This window comes from Mesocricetus auratus, unplaced genomic scaffold (genome assembly GCF_017639785.1).
Source record: "Mesocricetus auratus isolate SY011 unplaced genomic scaffold, BCM_Maur_2.0 Super-Scaffold_100676, whole genome shotgun sequence".
Taxonomy (NCBI): Eukaryota; Metazoa; Chordata; class Mammalia; order Rodentia; family Cricetidae; genus Mesocricetus; species Mesocricetus auratus.
In genome coordinates this window covers 980,403-1,002,139 of record NW_024429266.1, presented here as the reverse complement: position 1 = coordinate 1,002,139, position 21,737 = coordinate 980,403, and the positions used below count along the sequence as shown (strand labels likewise).

At 42.6% G+C, this 21,737-nt stretch overlaps 1 long non-coding RNA gene across 3 annotated transcripts in view; it reads left to right on the top strand.

The window, feature by feature from the left end:
• Nucleotides 1-6,723, top strand: part of LOC106022219 — a 374,747-nt gene extending 368,024 nt beyond the window's left edge. For 2 of the 3 annotated variants that reach the window (XR_005874113.1, XR_001197245.3), the window contains exon 6: nucleotides 3,454-3,965. This is a non-coding gene — a long non-coding RNA (uncharacterized LOC106022219). Of the gene's footprint in view, nucleotides 1-3,453; nucleotides 3,966-6,539 lie in introns of those variants that run through there. The other variant, XR_005874114.1, reaches the window with a different exon arrangement.
• The last annotated feature ends 15,014 nt before the right edge of the window (nucleotides 6,724-21,737 follow it).

Here is a 21,737-nt window from a genome sequence, read left to right as displayed (position 1 = left end):
ACTTGTTATGTAGCCATAGTAAGTAGAAAGAATTTGGGTATCTAAAGTCCAAAGCTTTCATTACAAAAATCTACATGGGTGAAGCTATCTTTGGTGGTAGTTTACAAAGTACCTTATATAGAATCAGAATAGACAACACGTGGGTGAACCTATAAAAAACCGAGGTTGGGTCTTTATAGCCCTGAAGAGACTGACTGTTAGGGCTTTAGCAGTGAGGGAAATGGTATTGGGGGTTTAGAAAAGGGGACCTTGAGATGAAGTGACAGGAAATTCAGTAGAGCTGCCATCTTCCTTGGCACAGGAAATAGGAAATTTATCTAATCAACTGAATGGTGGAACTCAGGAGATTTCCACAGTGTTAAAGGCCAGTGTTTTTTCAATTCCAACTGTTTATAGTAAAATGCAAAAGGAAAGTCATAACTGTCCAAGGTATAGGAAGCAGGAAATGGCCTCTATGGCTGGGTGACTCAGTGGGTAAATTTAGCCATGCAAACATAAGGACCAGACTTAGACCCCTAGCATCCACCTAATAGTCAAGCATAGGGTGGGTACTCAGAGCCAAGAATATATCCTATAGCCAGCCTAGGTGGATCAATGAACTCCAGGTTCAGTGAGGGACACTATTTCTAAAAACAAGATGGAGAGTGATAAAAGACACCTGATGTTGACCTCTGGTACCCATATACGCATGCACACAAATCCATGCACATCTTCCACTCTAGGGTGTATGCAGAGATGTGAGTGAGAAAGTCCCTCCATAAACTTATGGAACCTTCAGGAGGCAGGGCCTTGCTAGAAGAAATACATAACTGAGGGCAGACTTTGAGAGTTTATACAGCCTTGTCCCATTTCTTATTCACCCCCTTGTGTGAGTGTGTGAGTGTGTGTGTGTGTGTGTGTGTGTGTGTGTGTGTGTGTGTGTATGAGCATACACACTTCACATGCAGTTGAAGATGCGATTGCTCAACTTCCTGCCCAGGCTGCCTGCTGCCATGCATCCCCTTCCATTTTGTACTCTTTCTGGAACCTTGATCTCAAATACATTCTTCCTTCCATTAGTTATTATAGCAACAAAAGTTACTGATACAACACATTAATAAAAAACATTTCTGCTTTAAAATTTTCAACACAGATGGCCTAGGCAGTGAGAGGGATGCAGTAGATGAGCAATGGAAAAGACAACTTAATAGAGAGAGCCATTATGGGCTTAGGGAGAAACCTGGTGCTAGGGTAACTCCCTAGATGCCTGGAGTGGTCTACCCCTGTTATCAGAATGAGGAATACCCCCAGAGACGCAGAGATCCACAACCAAGAACCAGTCCAAGCTCTGGGAATCCAGGAGAAGAGAGGGAGGGGGGAACATATGAGCAACGGAGGTCAAGATCATAATGGAGAAATCTACAGAGGCAAATGAACCAAGCTCCTGAAAACTCATGAACTCTAGACCTACAACTGTGGAGACTCCAGGGGACTGTCCCCCATATGTGAGAGACAGTTGTGAAGCTTGAACTATCAGAGGGGCCCCTGGCTTAGGACCATGATACAAAACTGGCTCATGAGCTAGCTAGTTGGAGCCCATTCCTTAGGGTGAGATGCCATGCTAAGTCTTAATGAAAGGGAGAGGGTCCAGGCCTTGCCCCAACCTATTGTGCCAGACTATGTTGACCCCTCATGGGAACCCTTACCCATGAGGAGGAATGAACTGGGTGTGGGCTATAGGGGAGGTGAGAGAGGGTGGGAGGAGGGGTGGGAGGGAGAACTGTGGTTGGAATGTAAAATGAAATGTCTTTAATTTTTCAACACAAATAGTTATAATGGCATTATTGATAATGACCAAAAGTTAAAATTATCCAGATGTTCATTGACTGGTAAGTGATATAATAAAATGCAATTTAAAGATCCGATGTCTCCATCAGACTTCTCATTTCTGTGATAAATGGTGAAAAGAAACAGCTTGAGGAAGAATTTATTTTTGGCTCAGGGTTCAGGTTGCTGGTGAGCTGGCATCATAGGTAAGCTCCTGCGTGGAGGCTGATCATCAGGGTAGACAATGTGATCTAGAGCATATTATGGGGTAGATCAGCCCTTCTCATGGTAAACAAGAAGAGACAGGAATGGACTGAGAAATAGCTACACTCTTTATAGGCATGCCTCAGTCTCTTCCTTCCTTCTTCTACAGGTTCCACAGCACCCCCATTGCCATGCCTGCTGCACAGCTGTATCCGAGAATGTGACGAGGGTGTCGGGATTGATGACACAGAGACCAGTCGGTTGTGTTAAAAAATCTTTATGCTTCCCAAAAAGGCTCAGGAGAACTCCTCAAGAAATGCTTCCCTTCAGAAAAGCTTCTGCCATAATATACGCACACATCTCCCACCCATCTCTCTTCCTCCTCCTGGCTGGTGGTTATATGTCCCTGACACCAGAATCGGTGACAGCAGGGGGCAGGAAGAAGTGGCTAGCCATTGGGAAGATCAAAGTCAGGGTGTTTCAGTGAGCAAGCCCTTATCAGGAACTTATGGCTCCGGTAAACATTTCTTAGGGCACTGGATTGTTTTCAGTAAACATTGTCTCACAGCTGCCTGCTCCCAGGCTGATGGAGGAGTGGGTTTCCAGCCAAGGTCTATTGTTCCCACACTCCATAACTAGAACTACTAGCTGGAGACAAGTCTGTTCTGGAATATTCTTTTCGTACACCGTGAAGATGTGTCATTCTGACTGGTTTAATAAAAAACTGAATGGCCAATACCTAGGCAGGATTTTCAGACACAGAGGACTCTGGGAAGAAGGGCAGAGATGCAGGCAGGGAGACACCAGCCGGTTGGAGAGAAAGCAGCATGAGGAATACAGAGTAAAGGTAACTGTGACACATAAAAGAATGTAGATTAAAGGATATGCGCTAATTTAAGTTGTAATAGCTAGTTAGTAAGAAGCCTAAGCTATGACCAAGCTTTTGTAATTAATAAGAAGTCTCCCTGTGGTTATTTGGGAGCTGGCTGGTAGGACAGAAAAAGTCTGACTACACAAGCCTTCAGCACATGAACCTAATAGAAGGCATTTAGTATTCAGCCCATAACACAATGCAAGGAAATAACTTTGGCATTAAAAATAAAAGATGAAGTGTCGATATGTGTTATAATCTAGATAAACTATTAAAAATTAAGCCCAGTGAAGGGCATCTCACACACATGCACCCACAGAGGACATGTTGTATAATTTCATTTTTATAAAACATCCATAAGATGAAACTCCAGAGACACAAAGAAGTACTTGAAGCCTGGGAGACCTCAAGGAAGAAAATGGATAGTCAGTGCAAAGAATTTTGGGAAATGTGTTAACAATGGATTGTGGAAACATTGCCCAACAGCTTGAACATATTAACAACATTTAAATGTTCATTTAAGGGGGCAAATTTGTGGTATCTCAATAAAGCTCTGGTTTTTCTTTTTTAAGTACATGCTTAGGTGAAGAAGACAAGCAAAGGTGAAGAAAGTGCCACAGACTGCAGGGGACAAAGGAATGTGTGACTCCTTGGCTGTTCTGGAAAAGGGAGACACAGCTTCTACCTGCCTTCCTCTTGCAGTCACTCTAATGAATGCAGGTATTATGTTCCAAGATGCCCGGGCAATGTGGAGTCATCGTATGTAAGCTCTGCCCCCCACAGCACCAGCATACCCTTGTCTGATGCTCCAGTGAGTTAGAGAGAACCCTGTGCCCACCTTTGAGCCACCCCAGCTAATACTCAGTGAAGCAGACATGAGATATTCCTACCCAGTTCTGGTTCAAGTAACTGATATTTTATTTGATAATGATAATAAATACTTTCCCCTGAGCAAAATAAATTATGCCACTGCGTCAAGTCCCACTGTGTTGGGTCGTTTGTCAAGCCAGGATGCTGGGAAGCAGGACTGTCACAATGAGAACAGTCAGTGGCCCAGGCCTTTTTTTTGTGTTCAGCAGATGCTACCTACAATATCAAAGAACTGAATTATAAATGACTTACAATAAGCATACACAATGTCAAATTTTTAATCTTTTTGTTTTTTCCAGACTTGGTTTTACTCCATAGTCTAACCTTGCCTTGAACTCACAGTGATTCTTTTGCCTCAGCCTCCCTGGTGCTGGGAGTCACCTTGCCCTGATGAGCTCTAGTGATTTTACATACACTTATGGCCACATATTAGAAGAAACAGAGGCATGTTTCTATCACCAAAGGCTTCCTTCTCATATTCTAACTCTACCATAGGTAGGCTGACTCCCATGGCCCCAGAGTGACATGCACACCTATTCCTAACTTCCCATTCACTCACACTTGTTAGAAAGAACACTGACTGTGAGTCACAGCATGAAAACTAGCAAATGCTAAGTCAGGCTCTCACCCTCCCACCCCAGCTGGTGGTTACATAAGTAAAAGACACTACTATCCCTGACCCTTCCATCCCTCCCTGTTTACATCAGTCATTAACTGGTTTTCACTGTCCTTTGGTTTCTCATAATGGTGCAGTAAAGTATGTATCCATTAATATCTGACTTCTTTCACCTAAGATATTAGGACCTTGAGCCAGGTTGCTGAACATACTAATCTTCATTACTTTTAAAATGACAAATAATGTATTCATTGTACAAACAAATGTGAACTATGTTAGTACTGCCTATATTGGGCAGGTCTCTAAAATACTTGCCTTCCTGGACACGTGTCTTCACTTCTTTTGAGTTATATCTAGAAGTAGGTCACTGTGTCAGAGCATAGATGTGTTTTTAGCATTATCAGGAATAAAGAAAATTAACCAATATGCAAGTTACAGTTGGTTCTGTGAAGGGATTCTTCCACATACTTCCCACAGTTTGGGATGACAGTTTTTAATTCTAAACACACTGGTAGAATTTTTTTTGTCTTGAGCTTATATATTCCTGGTAGATGTTTGAGCTCATTTCCATGTAATCAATCGACACTGGTGGTGTTCAAGTTCTCTGCCTATTTTCAGTTGGGTTCTCTGTTTTCTGGCTCACTACTAACATAATAGGGGTATTTATATATTCTTTTGGCAGTTGTATGCAACATTTTTATCTTTCTTGTGGCATTGAGGATGCAAATCATTTGTTTAGTCTGTCTACTTATCTGTCTGTTCGTTTATTTATCTTCTATCTGTTCATTTATCATCTATCTCTCATCTGTCATTCATTTATCTAGCTATCTATCTCTATCATCTACATATATATCTACATGTATCTGTATCTATCCATCAATCTTCATCATCATCTGTTTATCAACTATCTATATATTCATCTACCATCTGTTTATATCTATTGATCTGTCTGTATAAGTATATGTCTGTGCACCCACCTAACCCATCTATTCATCTATGCATCTATCCATCTACTCATCTATCCATCTACCCACCATCCATCTTTCTATTTACCCATCTATCCACATCTATGAAGGTCAAACCGTTAAACCTCGACTAGGTCTTTAAGTAGCAGGGATACTGGAATATCACCTTTCTAGGGATATAGGAGTAAAGATGAACTTAGAGACATTTCTAAGCCTTTAAAAAACTAGACAAAAACATGCGGGTCTTTTTATTTGTTATCTATGCTCAAGGGTTGGAGTACAGAGAAGAAACAGGAAGTTGTATGTGAGAAAGGCAGCAGACTTCTCTCATTTATTGATTGGGTGATTGATTGATTGATTGATTTTTGCTTAGGAAATCTCACTTTATTCTACACTGGCCTTCTGCATATGTCACATACATCTTGGCTACAGGCAACTTGGCCATCATTACAAACCCCTTTTGAAGCCTTTCCAACCTAAATATTCATTTGTTACCGGAAGTCCCAACTCAGGGTGCTCAAAGTGACTCACTCCCTCTGGGTGGGTGCTTTCTGTCATGATTTAGAAACTCTTGCTCTTTGAACAAGGAGCCCACATCTTGATTTTGTTCTGGGCCAATCAAATTAAGTAGCCAGTCTTGTGGATCCGTTCTGGGCAGAAATAAAAAGCTAGTCACTCTGTGTCTTGAGAACGAAATATATGCTCAAATCACGGCAACGCAGAATGATTGCTATACTGCCATTCATAGATCATATAGAAAGCCACACACTCACACACACACACACACACACATACACACACACACACATACACACACACACACACACACACACACACACACACACACACACGGTGGCAACGAGGAATGAACTCAGAGCCTAGTGTGTGCGAGGCAAGCTCAGTACCACTGAGCTACATCCCTCACAGAACATGTTTTTAATGTGAGCAGAGCTGATGGATAATTGGTGCTGTCAACTGGCAAACTCCCCGGGGACAAGTCCACCTTCTTTCATGTCTTATGCTGTCACAGCTATGACAAAATATCTGACGTAAACAGCTTAGCTGGAGGCCTCAGTCCTAAGCCCTTCTGGGACTCTGATGATACAGATGGCTGTGAGCCCGAGACTGCTCACCTCACAGCAGACAGGAAGCCTAAGAGTGCATGACTGGACTCCCGAACTTCTCTTCCCCCTTTCTCTCCTCTCAGTTAATGTCCTCTGGAAGCTGCCTCACTGGCAGACCCCAGGTGAGCTGTTAAACTCTCCACGGCACTTTTCAGTCAAGCCAAGTTGAAATCAAGTCACCGTCAGACTCCATTTAGGCCTCTTACCACTTCAAGAGCCTGTTGTTTCGACTCTGTTCATTTTACCCTCAAAATGAATTTGAATAAAGTGGTGACAATCTAATTTTTGTTACTATCATTTTGACTCCCGCCATTTTCCCCAGTAGGCCCACCATTCTATTTCTCTGGGACCAAAGCACACTAAAGTCGTGAGTATTTGCTTATTTGGGTAAAAACAATAGTGACTTTTCTAAAATCTGAGGAAGATAGACCCAAAAGTGACCTACTCTTGTTTTCTAACTGCTTATTTATCTCTGCAGCTTTCTCATGATGCATCTTGATCCCATTCATATTTGCTTTCTGCCCTTGCAGTCCCCCCCACAAAATGAAATAAAATTTAAGAGAAAAGAAAAAGGAAAAAAAATCACATTGCAGAAGCTGCAGTGTGATGCAGTGAGTCATTGTTCAGTATGCCCTGTAGTCCACATATCTTAACTTGCGAGTGTTCATCGCAAAGACTCATTTGGTCTGGTTCCAGGCATCTGGTTTCGGCTACACTGCCAATACTGGGCCTTCCCTGGGACACCACTTGGACATCCTGTTGTTGCTCTGTGTGATGAAGACCCTGCGGCTTCAGAGCTCCCTTCGTGTGCTTCATCAGACCACGTAGATGGGGTGGATGCTGGGTCTGAGCCTGGGTGGTTACAGCACTGGTCGGGCGACCAGCTCTACCCTGTCCTCACCACCAGGGTGAGCTCTCCAGCACTGCCCCCAGCTAGTTCACCCAATGCAGCAAGGAACAAGGGACAGGGCTGGCTCGCCTATTTTCTATGCCACCAGGGCCAGCTTTACTGTGTGCCCAAGCTAGATGCAGGGGCCACTCTCCTCAGTGTTGCAGCTGGTGAAGGACAGGGACAGCTCTCTTGCTCTCATGACCTCGGGACCAGCTCTCCCTCCTGCTACAAGCAGTGAGTGGCAGGGGAGGGCATCTCTCCCTTGCCCATGCCACTTTATGACCGATGAGGGGCACAGCCAGATTTCCCATACTCACAAGCTCACGGCTAGCTTACCCCCACGCCCCTATTGACAGGGTCAGCTCCACTGGCTGCCCCAATTTGCCGCAGCTGGTGAGGGGCTGGGTCAGCTCTCCTGCTTGCCACAGGTGGCGAGGTGGGAGGGTGGGGCATCTTTCCCTCATCCACGCCACCACAAGGCAGATGAAGGGGGCAGCTCTCCCACTCTCACGCCTCCAGGGCCAGCTCAGCTCTATTGTGCTGGCCCAGGGAGGTGTAGGGCCCCTTCTCCTGAGCACTGCAGCTGGTGAGGGGCGAGGCCGGCTCTCCCTAGTATTCTATGCAATGAGGAGCGGGACGACTCCGTGCCTCCCTTTCCTCTTGGCCTTTGGAGGTAACACAAGCCAGACACATCAACACAGACTGTGGCAGCAGCAGGGCCACAGACCCAGACATGGACCTTGGCAGCAGCTCAGGCCCAGATATCTCCACGACACCTGCAAGCAGTTCACTCTTCGTCAGCCTTCTCCTTAACACTTTTTCTCCTCACCACCTGGGGCAGGCTGTCATGGGCAGGCGTGTGGTTCTCCTTCTACCACTCAGACTTGCTTTATTTTTAAATAAAATTTTATTTAAATTAAAAAGCAATCTTGTTTTTACATACCAATCCAAGTTCCCTCTCCCTCCATTCCGCCCATGCCCACCACCATCCCAACCCTCCAATCCACCCTCCAGGGAGGGTGTGGCCAAGCACTGAGCCGAACTCCTGGAATCCAGTTGTAGAGAGAGAGGAGTGATGAGCAAAGGTTTCAAGACCATGCTGGGGAAACCCACAGAAACAGCTGACCTGAGCGAGGCCCATTGAAGGTGGGTGCCAGTTCGGGGGCTTGGGGAGTCTAGGGGGCCTCTGGAAGTGGAGCCAGAGTTTAACCATAGTGCAAGAATGGACATTGGGAGCCCATTCCCTATGGAGGGCTACTCTCTCAGCCTAGATACACAGGGGACGACCTAGATCCTGCCCCAAATGATGTGTCTCCAACTCAGCCTTAACGGCACTGGGTAGAGTCGTGTTCTCTCCTTGCCGCCTGTGGCAGGTCTGCCTTCTTTTCCTTTATAAAGAGAGAAGAATCATTTTTCTTTGTTCCTTACCAATGCCATGCCTGTACACCGGCACAGGAGGCGTCCATAGGTTTTTAAGTGTGTTGCTGCAGGGGTATGGCTTGTGTAAGTAAAGGTATGTAACTGCCATATTGTTACTGTGAAAAAGTTAATAAGCATAGCTGTGGTTTGTAAGTGATAACAAATAAACAATAAGCTTAACTCTGACTTCCTAGTTTGTGTCCTTGCTTCCTCTACTGAATTTATGGGGCGATATCAAACTGGCTATCTGTGTGGGTTTATTGCGGGCCACCTGAAATTGCCCTATCCATCCGTGTCTGCCTTTCTGTCCCTAACCTCCACCACCACTCACCATGTTTACTGGAACTCAGGTAGTTGAGTCCCGCAGCTTTTGTCTTACTGTTTGTGATTGTTTTGAACTTTTCCAAGTAACTTTAACTTTTCATATAAATTATGGAAACAGTTTGTCAATTTCCACAAAATAGCCTGCTGTTTTTTATTCAGATTGTGTTAAATCTGCAGATAAACATGGGGAAAATGGACCACAAAATTGAGTCTCTCAAGTATGGTGTATCTCTCAATTTATTTGTTTTTAAATTTTTCAGCACCGCTTCAGGTCTACGGTGAATATTTATTTATATATTTCCGTGAAGATTGTTTGATTTTTTTTCCCTTAGTCCATGATTTTCTTGGGATATTGCAAATGATATATTCTCCTGTGTTCTGTGATTGTAGCAAGAAGTTTAATGCTTTACCATTAAGAATGACATTAGATGCATGTATCTCCCAGATGTGTTTAAATGAATTGAGAAAGTCCTTTCTTATCCCTAGTTTGTTTTAAGTTGTTATCATAAGTGGATATTGAACTGGACTGAATGTTTTCATTCTGTGTCTACTCAGAGACACATTTTGATTTCTCATTTATTAAAATGGTCAATTGCATTGATCTTCTTGTTGATGTTAACTGATAATTCCTGCTTGAGATTAAAGTTTTACTTATTTTTTGCTAATATTTGCTAATATTCCATGAGCTACATGGAAATCTAGGCTCCTTTCTTTAGAATAGTTCTGTCAAAGTTAGACTTATGTTTATGTGTATTCTGTTTCTGCCAGTCTTCTTAGTTAGGAATTTTTTGTAGGTTCCTTCTTTAAATATATTTATTTACTCCCTGTGAATATTTTTATTACAAACTTAACTATTCTAAATTCCTTAAATTATTCATTTCTTTTTCCAGTTTTCTACTTACATGAGAGTTGTATATTTTGTTTGTTACTGAATTATTAACATAAAATTTGCCAAATATTTCATTATTTTATTTATTTTTATAGTCTTTGTGAGACATTACCTGATTCTGGTGGTTTGGAAGAAAATGACCCCCCAAAGGGAGTGACACTATTAGGAGGTTTGGCTTTGTGGGAGTAGGCGTGGCCTTGTTGGAGGAAGTGTGCCACTGTGGAGGTGGGCTTTGAGGTCTTATATATGCTCAAGCCATGCCCAGTGACTCAGTTCTTTTCCTGTTGCCTGCAAGTTAAGATGTACGACACCCAGCTACTTCTCCAGCACCATGTCGGCCTGCATATCACCATGCTGTATCCTGATGATAATGGATTAAATCTCTGAACATGTGAGCCACCCCATATGTTTTTCCTTTATAAGAGTTACCATGATCATGGTGTCTCTTCACAGCAATAGACACCCTAACTAAGATATGACGCTGCAACAATAAACGGCACACTTACTGAAAGTAAAAATAAGTATTTATTGTAGAAATTACTCGCAAGAGACCAAACAAGTAACCCGGATGAGCCGAGTAGTTTTCCGCCGCCGAACTGGAAGCCGAAAGCCAGAAAAAAGAGAGCTAGACTTCCACTGTTCAGTCTTTTATACCTTCCTCCATAACGCCCCTAGCCATGCCCAAAAGTGGGCCTGGCTAGTGACGTAGTTCACTGCCTACGTCCCTATAGGTCTTTAGTCATGCCTAAAGTGGATGTGGTTAGTGGTGTGGTAAACCGCTCTTTTATTACCTCATCTGTGTGTCTCTAGTAAGTCACATGGTTAATGGCGACATTCTGTTTTCTTCCTACAAAGATAGAAGTTGGTACCAGGGACAGGGGCGTTGCTGTGAAAGGCCTGATTATGCTTTTGTTTGGGGGAATTTGGACTTTGTGAGTTTGGGTTAGGAAAGCAGTTGAAGGATTTAAACAGTGCAATACTAGTAGGAGCAGGGAAGACAGTGGTGCTGAGAGTGACTTGAACTGGGTGGGTGGGTAGCTCAAGAGATTTAGCAGAATCATTTTGGTATATTGCCTAGAAATTGTTCTTGTGATATTTTGATGAAGAATATAACTGCGTTTTACCCTTGTCAGAAAAGTTTGCCTGAGGTTATAAAGTGAAGAGTTTTGGATTAATTCTGTTGGCAGAGGAAATCTCAAAACAGCCTAGTATAGACTCTGTCTTGTGGTTATTAGGATTAACTCTAATGAAGATTTATAATGAAAAGGAGAAAACTGAGCAAGGAACAATACTTGAGAATGGGAGCATCGGATAGCAGAATGGAGCTAAATCCTGTATTCGAGGAGATAAATAAATTAAGAAATTGAATAAAGTGAGTGGTGACCTCAGGGCAAGATTGTACCCAGCTAAGTTTCCAACCTGTGAAAAGGAATTAAAGAAAACCTTAGAGCAGGATGTGGTAAGACAGAGGCTGACAGATTTCTGAGTTGGAGGTTAGCCTGGTCTACAGACCAAGTTCCAGAACAGCCAAGCTTTGGCAGTAAAGGAATCCATGGAAAATAGAAAGCTGTGAAGATGTAATTGAATTAGGGGACCATGTTCCAGCCCTAGCAAGCTGCAGAACTTTGCAGCTTTGGGCGTGGATATTGTTACATGCTTATGGAGACTAAGGAATTGAATGTGGTGGTTTAAATGCAATTGTCCCCAATAAGCTCACAGGGAGTGGCGCTGTTAGGTGTGACTTTGTGGGAGTAGGTATGATCTTGTTAGAGGAGGTATGCCACTGTGTAGGTATGTAACATGATAAATAAAAGACCCAGAGACAGATATTGGGGATCAAGCTTCAAGCTGAAGATCAGAAAAGCAAAGCAGTCAAATTACTAGCTCTTACCTCTACCTCAGACTGAAAGGCAATCCTGGCTCCACCAAACCTCAAACTGCAATCCCAGACTGCTATGCTCACCTCAACATGGCTGGAGAATACTGAGACTGATTACTGAAGACCCTTCTCCTATCTTTTATATCTTTCTAGTGCTGGGATTAAAGGCATGAGCTCTGTTACTCTTTTAGACTGATTCACTCTAATGTAGCCCTCGGTAGCCTTCAACTTAGAGAGATCCATATGCTTTTGTCTTTTGAGCTGTGGGGTTAAAGGTGTGTGGCCCCACTGCCTGATCTCTATAACTTGAGGCTGACTTAACTTTCTGAATCCTCAGGCAAACTTTAATAAATCATAAATCATATATCACTATAGAGGTGGCTTTGAGATCTCATACATGCTCAGGCCACTCCCAGTGATTCAGTTTATGTCCTGTTGCCTAAAAGTCAAGTTGTATGACATTCAGATACTTCTCTAGCACCTGGTCAGCCTGTGTACCACCATGTTGCATCATGATGATAATAGACTAAACCTCTGAAAACATAAGCCACTCCAGTTAAATGGTTTTCCTTTATAAGAGCTTGAGTCTTATTATAAGTTGTACTGTGGTCATGGTATCCCTTTACAGAAGTAGAAATCACAACCAAGATGTTGATATTGGCAATTTGTGAGTTATAATCCATTAAACTTAGAAGAACTTATCAATTTTTGATCTACCAAGCATATGAGCCTTTGAATATCTTGACTTCCTTTGTTTTTCTAGAGCTTTATATGAAAGGAATCATATAACACATATAGTTTTAGTCCATCTTTAAATAGCACAATGGTTATTATCTTATTGCTATTTTTTGTGCCTAACCTCCTTCTTGATCAGTCATATTCCATTGTGTGGGTGTGTGCAGATGAAACATGTTAGGTCGTTCCCATTTTGGGATCTTATGGATATAGCAACTGGCAAGATTTTGCTTGCTGTTTATTTTAATCACCTTGAGTTCATATCAAAGAAAATAACTACTGAGTATTATGGTTTTTATAACTTTTAATAAAATTATTTCCCTAAGCAGTTACATTGTTATAGTCTCATATGAATTGTTGAACCATTGGTGAAACCATAGTACTGTTTTTCAGGTGATGGAATTATTCAACATCTCATCACATGTAAGGAATATCCGGCTGCCTCCCAGTACACAGAAAGAGTGTTACAATTCACCTTTTCAATCTAGGCACTGAAAGCATAGAGTACAGACATCTTATTCTCCATGCTCCCTAAGGGTGGGCTATGGTGAACATCTCTGCCATTCACTGATCTGCATCAGGAAGATATGTTCAAGCCTTTTGAGTGATCTTCAGTTGCTTGATGTTTCCTAATCCTTGAATTAAGAGTTTTTACTATGTCCTTGTGGTAGTTTGAATGTGTTTGGCCTCCATAATTTCATAGGGCACAATTAGGAAATATTTTGGAGTGGGTATGGCCTTGTTGGAGGAAGTGAGTCATTCTGGGGGCGGGATTTGAGGTTTCCTATGCTCAGGACACTGCCCAGTGTCTTAGCTGATTTATTGCCTGCAAAATGTAGGACTGTCAACTACTCCTGCCTTCATGTGGCCATGTTCCTCACCCTGATGATAATGAACTGAATCTCTAAGACTGTAAACTTCCACCTCAATTAAATGTTTTCCTTTATACGAGGAACTATGGACATGGTGTCTCTTCACAGCAGTTAAAAACCCTAAGACAGTTCTAGATGTTACTCTTGTTTCAGAAACATGTATTAGAAATATTTTTCCAAGATTGACATTTCCTTTTTAATTTTAGTAAAGCGTATTCAAGAAAAATTAAAAATTTTGATGAATTTCAATTTATTAAAATTTTCTTTAGAAGCTCACATTTTAGTTTTATGTATGAAACATATGCTGAACATAGGATCACAAAGATCATAAAGGTTCTCTTGTTATTTCTTCTAGGAGAATGACATTTTGGGTTTTCACATGCAATTGGTCAGCTATTTTCGATCCTTTTTTGCATAATGTAGTAGATACTGTTGCATTTCATTTGCGTCTGGCTGTCCAATCATTTGAGCACCATGTTCTGAGTAGGTTATCTCTTTCCCATTGCTTTTGGCAGCTTTTCTGAAAACTAGTTGACCAAATGTGCATGTGTCCATTTACTTGACTTCGTATTCTATCGAGGAATGTGTTAAGCCAAACCCAATTGTTCACACTTTCATTTACATTAAAATTAAGTTTTTCTTTAATAAAATATTTTAAAAGTTATTTTGGTCCTTTTAAAAATTACTCTGCTAAATTGGATTTATTACATTTCCATATAATTTAGACACTCTCTCATTATTTTAATTTCTAGAGGAAAAAATGCATGCTACCAATTTTGATTAAGATTACATTGACCCTAGAAATGTACCTGGGAGGAACTGAATTCTTAAACATGCTGACCCTTCTGGTCAGAGAATATGCATCATCAATGTATTCAATCGGTGTTGCTGTAGAAATTCTAGGACTGAAATAGACAGTTATTTGCAGAGAATGCTAGTAGAGCTACATGGAGACACAGCAATGCTGCTCTCAGATATTTTTCATACTTTTCTGCTACTGCCGCATTCCTGCTTCTCAACCTTAAAGGTACAGTCCATGTGCTATTTGCATCCAATGCCACCTCTCCAGCATTATCATTATCTTTACTTTCTTGTCAGCTGTATGTATTTTTAAATTATTGGGCAAATCAAAATAGCGTGGCGTAAAATCAAGCATACAGACCAAAGGAACACAGTACAGAGTCAGAAATGACGCCATGCGCTCCAGTCAAACTGGACTGAATACCTAGATACAAGACTCAAGACTCAGTAACAAATAATTTTAAAAAATTGGAAAGTACTTTAAGACATGAATATAGGCAGTAATTCTGGGAGTAAGAAATCAAAAGGGGTAGGGTGGGAGCTGTAGAGATGGCTCAGTAGTCAAGAACACTCATTCTTACAGAGGACCAGCTTGGTTTCCAGCACTAAACTCACACTGGGAGATTGACAATCACCTGTAACTCCAGTTCTAGGGGTCTTGTCATCCTCCTCTAGCCTCTCCAGGCACCTGCACACATGTGGCATGCATCCACATAGACACATACACACTACACATAAGTAAAAATTGAATCTTTCAAGGATAAAGAGGGTGGGGCGGGGCTAGAGACATAGAGAAACTGGAGTATAGTGAAACAAGAAGCTGCCGCACAGCACAGGAAACAATAGGCAAAGTGAAGAGGATGAAGAGCTTGCAGAATGGAGAGCAGCTGCAAACTGTTCATCTGACCAGGAGTTAATATCCAGAATACAGAAGGAGCTCAAAACTACAGTGTCTAAATCCCAGCACTCCAGAAGCCAAGGCAAGAAGATTTCTGCCTCAAAAAAAGAAATAGTCACAAAACAAGTAATAAATACCACTAGAAATTATATATGTATCTCTATCCCTATTATCTATCTATCAGCAACCTATCTGAACAGACGCTTCTCACAACAACTAATACAAATAGCCAAAATATTCAAGAAACAACACTGAGCATTATCACCAATAGGGAATCCCAAACATGAGATATCAGTCACCTCAAATCATTTGTCAACAAAAATAAATAAATAAATAAAAGTGTTAACAAAAGAAACGTCCTTGGAAATTTTCTCAGAACAATGAGTATGGAGACTTGCGTGGATATCCATCCCTCAAAGCACTGAGGCTACATCTAGAGCATAATCAACTGACCTACTGCTGGGTGTCTATATGGAGAAGAAGACATTAACATCACAGCGGTGTGCGCATGCCTGCATCAATCAGTAACCTAGTTACAAATAAAGTGTGATACTAACCTGATGCCTACAGATGAACAAATGAGGAAAACCATAAATGCAGTGTGGAATATTATTCATCCACAAAAGTATGGCCTCCTGTTACTCACAGGGGACCTTATGTAGAGTAAAGTAAGTTGGATACAGGAACCAAACTGCTGCAAGTCTCTGTCATCACTGGGTACTTACAAAGGGGACTGAATTTAGAGATGACTACGGGCATGGGGAAGGGTTATGAAGAGTGGAAACAGGGGGAGGTCAGATAGTAGGTACCCATACATGATCAGATAGAAGTAATAAATATAGTGTTTTATGGCATATTGCTTATTATATGTTTTTGAAACTAAAAGAACAGAGTTCCAGAGCTTCAAATACCAAAGAACGGTGAGGGGAGACAATATCGATTTTCCTGATTTGAATACTGTGTATTGTCTTAAATTAGTATCTGGCCCCTCATCCACATGCACAATCATGCGATAGTGAAATGGGTTTTTAAGAATTAAGAGAGGTATGATGATAAGATGGTTCAGAAGGTGTTTGCCCCCAAGACCAATTACCTGAGTTCTATCCCTGGGAACCACATTGAAGGAGAGAAATGACTCAAGAAAATTGACCTCTGATTTCCACACATGTAGTGTGGCACACCTCCCCTGATGATAAAAAGATAAAAAAGAATTGGGTTCAAAGGAGATGAAACACTAAGTACATGATAAGAATATTATTTTTCATATATTTTATATCTATTTCAAAGAACTAAACTGAACCTCATAAATATGCAGAATTAAAATTAGTAGTTGGTCTTCTGACCAAGAACTTCATCAATAGCGTTAAAGATGGTTGGAATACAACAGATAATGCAAACCCAAGCAGCTGAGCTACGGCCTGAGAGAGATACATGTGTGCTTGCCTTAGCCTGCATCCAATAGAGTTATGCAATTTAAATGGCTTTAATATGCATCACTTAAATCCCCTCTTTCCCTTTCATAGCAATTTCATTTTTAATGTTTCGTATTCCAATTTTTTTCCTTTAATCTTGCTTTTCTTTCTCGATATGCAAGCTTATCTCAAACGGGAGAGCTATTACCGAGCAGGCAGGTAGTTCCCTAATTGAAACACTTACGGGGCACGCTGGGAAACTGTAAAGACTTTTAAGAAGCAGCAAAGGCTTTAATGGGTTCTTGTGTGTTCACGCTGTAACCTAATTCAGGGCTCTCTTGGCAATGCTGGAGGACGTTGCTAATTTACGGCTGTGATGAGCAATAAAGTAATAACGGTAATCGAAAGGTATGATATTCCTCGTTTAGGGGCATTTATGGTTATTTATTAAAACTGTAAATACTTCAAAAGGCTGCAAGGTTGATCTATAGAAAATGAAAGATAAGATCTCACCGCTTTCTGAAAGTACTTTCTAACAGAAATCCGAGCTTGACTTTATGGTTTATAAATATAAACAAAGAAAAGTGGAGTGTTCAGTGTCTACCCTTCTAAAGGAGCCACTTGAGAACCACAAGCACTCAAACCCAGACGGCCTGGACAGGTCTCTCCTTAGTAATTTTTAGCTTTTGGCTTCCTTCTCCTTCTTCCTCTGTAGCCATTCTTTTTCCTCTCTCCTCTGCTGCCCTTACCTTCCATCCACTTCCCTTTTCCTCCTGTGCCCATTTCAGGTGCAAAGAAAACCATCCTGGAGGCCAGGGCTACCTCCGGGATCCCAGGCTTACATTGTGTGACTTCCTTGAGAGATGTGAAAACAAACAAACAAACAAACAAATGTCTGCTCACCCCAGTCTGGCTTAGTGAGCCAGCCGGTTTATTGGAGTTACACTTTCCAACATAATCCCCTTCCACACCCGACTTCCTTCAGTACTCTCATCCTTTTACTTTTCAGTTGGGACCCACTGTTGCTTTTAGACAACCAGTTTCAATTGTTCCTCTCTACAAGAGGAATGGGCTTCCTTCTTTCCACACCCCAGTACAGCTATTAACTAATCTTCACAGAAGTGCCCTACATCTCTTCCTGGGAAAACAGTTGCCTAACAAGAGTCTGCTGACTCGTTTTAATCTTCTAGTACAATGGTCAAGAACTTGTGAAACAGGGGTTGCTTCTATCTTAGTCTGGAACTCTAAGTAACAGTCATAGGGTAAGGCCAAAGAAATGTTTCTTCATAACCTACCTCATCTTGACTGGTAAAGGCCCTGACCTTGGTCTCTTGCGTTCCATATCTTTATGTTTCATAATAGCCTGACATTTCCATGACCTCCCCCAAGCATTTAAATTTGGTGGCAAATGTGCAGCTCCAACATTAAATCCTAAATCAGCCATCAACCTGTGTGGATCGGATCCACTCAGTTCAGGGGTGGGGTTCGTTACCACCATTTACAAACCGATCAGACGACAAAAGTGTCTCCACATCCAACCAGGTTCTGTGCTGTCATAGCCATCCTCCTTAGTGCCACACGCAGACCTGCTCTCCCTGAACACTGCTGTTTCTCTGGTGCGGGACCTCAACACCTCTGTGCAATCCCATCTGTCTTGTGTCACAGCTTTGTAAGCAGGGCTGCATTTTCCAGCTCGCCCTCCCAAACCTCAGACTGAACTTGCTATAAGCAACCCTGATGTTCTATCCTTGGTGCTTCTGCGCAGTCTTTGGATGAGGCTCAGACTGTCCGGCATAAGTCCTCAAGCATCTTCATGGGGAACTAGAGAAGAAGTTGGGGAATCCAGTGGAGCATAAGCGAAGAGTAAAACATGGGAACCGCACGCAGGTGGCCTTGACTCCAGCAGAGGTCTTGTGTGTGGCGTGGGGCAGATGAGGACATCTTAATACCATGTTCTCTGCTGTAGTCACCCATTTCCCCTCTCCAATCTTACATCCTTTCAACACTTACTGGTTTTCCCAAATATTTACTTTGGCCCCCGGCACTTTGAAGTCTTTCTTGCTCACAATAACACTTCATAAGAGCTTATCTTTTCAGCATTCACCTCTGTCACAAAGCTGGGGACCTTGTGAGGGCAGAAAACGCTTGTGTGGGTTCATACGTCGGCAGACAGAACAGTGGCTTCCACGCACCAGTTTTTCTCCAAATAATGATGGAATAAATAAGCAGAAGGAGGAGTGGATTCTCGCTCTTCACATTCTTGCCCCCCCATCTCCCTGCTGAAGATCAAACCCAAGGCCTTGTGCGTGCCAGACAAACACTCTACCAGTGGGCTGCATCCCCATTCCTCCTCCTGGAACCCCTCGAGTACTCCAGTCAATATTCACAATAAACTGTTTCCATCGCAGTGTCCTGGAATGACAAAAAAAAGGGGGGGCTCCTATCTCCGGCAGCCCTACATGCCACTCTCTGCCTAGAACCCTGTCAGCAACCAGCTGCTTGGCAGGATGCTGTCAACTCAGCAATTCCCCCACTCGTGTCCCTTGGGGAAAGCATTCACCTTATCGGCACAGACAGAGTGAGGACTCCCATCTGTTACACTTTGGAGCTGAAGCCTCATAATCGTATCAGCTCACAGTCTGCATATCAGATTTCTTTGTTTTAGGGAGCACTTAGGGAGATTTTGTTCTCCTTTTATTGTTGTTTTCTGTCTAGCAAGTGACCGTATTTCATCTCCACTGAGACAAGATGAAAGAAATTTCCAAGCAAATTTGTTGCTTAATGATTCCAGGGAAGGTGCTTCGAACCGCAAATGTCTTCCTACAGATCCACAAAGGAGCCTGGCTGCATGAAGGTCCAATCAGTACAAGGGAATGTCCAAACTCTGCTCCGGGTCAGCACTCTGCAGAAGGTGATAATGGCATCAGAGTGGCTCCCGCCGTAAGCAGAGCTCCAGTGCAGAAGTTAGCAGCCTTTGAAAACCGATTGGAGGGTTTCCAAAGACATCAGCAAGGACAGTATTTAAATTACAGGACAAGTCCTCAAACACGAGCCTGTGGGGCTTTTAAGTGGCTCAGGAAATTGCTAAGTTGGGAAAGTACGCCCTGACTTAATGTCAAACTCCTGAATGCTTGCATGAATGCTGAATGTTCTCCATTTTCAGTGTAGACCAAAAGTCCTGGTGGTGGACTCCTTTAAACCCCGCCTTCGCTGGCCTTCTCCCGGAAGAGAAAAGAGGATGAATTTTGTAATGTTTGTGCATTAAGAAATAAACCTAAGTTCATTCGATTAATACACAACTGTTGAACACCACATGACTGATTTGATCTTTGCCTTATGGTACTGTCTGATAAGAGAGGTAACTATCCAATATTCACACACAAATACTTCGAGCTACCTAAAGGAAGGGAAGGCACTGTGGGAAATGTGGGGATGATTAAATTTGAAGCTGGAGAGGCTCAGGAAGCTGAAAATAGGCAGGGATACTTTGAAGGGGGTGCATGAATGTCTGTCCACCACATGCTTGCCTGGTGCTTCCAGAGTCCAGAAGAAGGGACTGCATCCCCTGAAACTGGAATTACAAATGATTTTGTGCTGCCATGTAGGTGCTGGGAATCAAATCTGAGTCCTCTGGGAGAGGAACCAGTATTCTTAACCACTGGGTCAGCTTTCCAGTCTCTCTGTCCCAGTGAACAGGTTGGTGATGGGCCCCAAAGAGTAGAGTAAAATATCTTTGTCAGCACCCTCATGTCTGCAGAAGTGATGTCTCCAGGCATATCCTGGGCCTAGGCTCTTTGTGCTCACCTGCATTTCTCAAGTTCTAATTCTTCAACAGGTAGATGGAGACAGAGTATTCCTGAGTCCCTGGACCAGGTTTCCCTATTCATTGAGTGTTGACTACAAAGCTAGGGGATTGTGCACTCACATCCAAGAAGCAGGTTGATGTCCTTCTGCATGCTGTTAATATATGTTTCTCTTATTGGTTGATGAACAAAGCATTGATTGGCCAGTAGCCAGGCAGGAAGTATGGGCGGGACTACCAGACAGTGAGAATTCTGGAGAGAGGAAGGCAGAGAGTGAGCTGCCAGGGAGACACCACGTAGCTGCCGAAGGAGTAACAAGATCCAGGCATTCTCTGGTAAGATAGGGTCATGTAGAAATACATAGATCAGTAGTTATGGGTTAATAATTAAGAGAGAGCTAGTCAAGTAAGAAGCCTGAACCATTTGCCAAATGGTTTACAATTAATATAAGTCTCTGTGTGTTTATTTGGGGCTAAAGGTCAGTGGGACCAGGAAGAAAGAAACTCCATTTACAGCAGGCTGCCTGGGTTTGAACCAGGGCTCATATCCTAAGGATATGGCTAAAGGGTCATTGTGTTCCCACTTGGGGGCCCTCAGCATAATCCATATCACATGGACTCATGTCCAAAATGTCCACTGTCATATTTTCTTTTTCTTGATTTTAACTTTGTTTTTTATTCATTATTTGTATCTTTCCCATCGCATTTCAATCCCAATCATTTCCCATCCCTGAGTATCTGCTCTCTACCCTTGTAACACCTCCCCCCCAAGATAAAATTTAAGAGAAAAAAAGAAATGGGGAGAGGGAATCTCATCAAGGAAGCTATAGTGTAGCATACTGTGTAAAGCAGCAAACGCTATTGTCCACATATCTTCACTTGCAAGTGTTCATTGCATTGGTCTGGTTTCTGCTACGTTATCAATGCTGGGGCCTCACTGGAACTCCTCTTGGCTACCTTGCTGTTGCCCTGTGTTATAGAAATCCTGCAACTTTGGGTCTGCAGGATCAGTCCCTTGACATGCTCCAGCAAATCAGATGGGGTGGATAGATATTGGGGTGGGCCAACCCATAACCCTAGTAGTTCTAGACCTGGGTACTTGTAGGGTTGGCCAGCCTGGCAGGCTTCAATTGTCCTCACCAGCAGGGTGAGCTCTCCTACATTGCCTCAGTCAGTCCACCTTTTGCGGCGATGATCAAGGATAGGTCAGTTCTCCTGCTTCCATGTTCTCAGGGTTGGATCTTCCACATTTACACCTTCAGGGCCAGCTCTACTGTGTTGGCCAGGAATCCTGTAGCTGCCACTCTGCCAAGTGCTGTATTAGATGAGGGAACACCTCTAGTTCTGCTGCTCTTGTG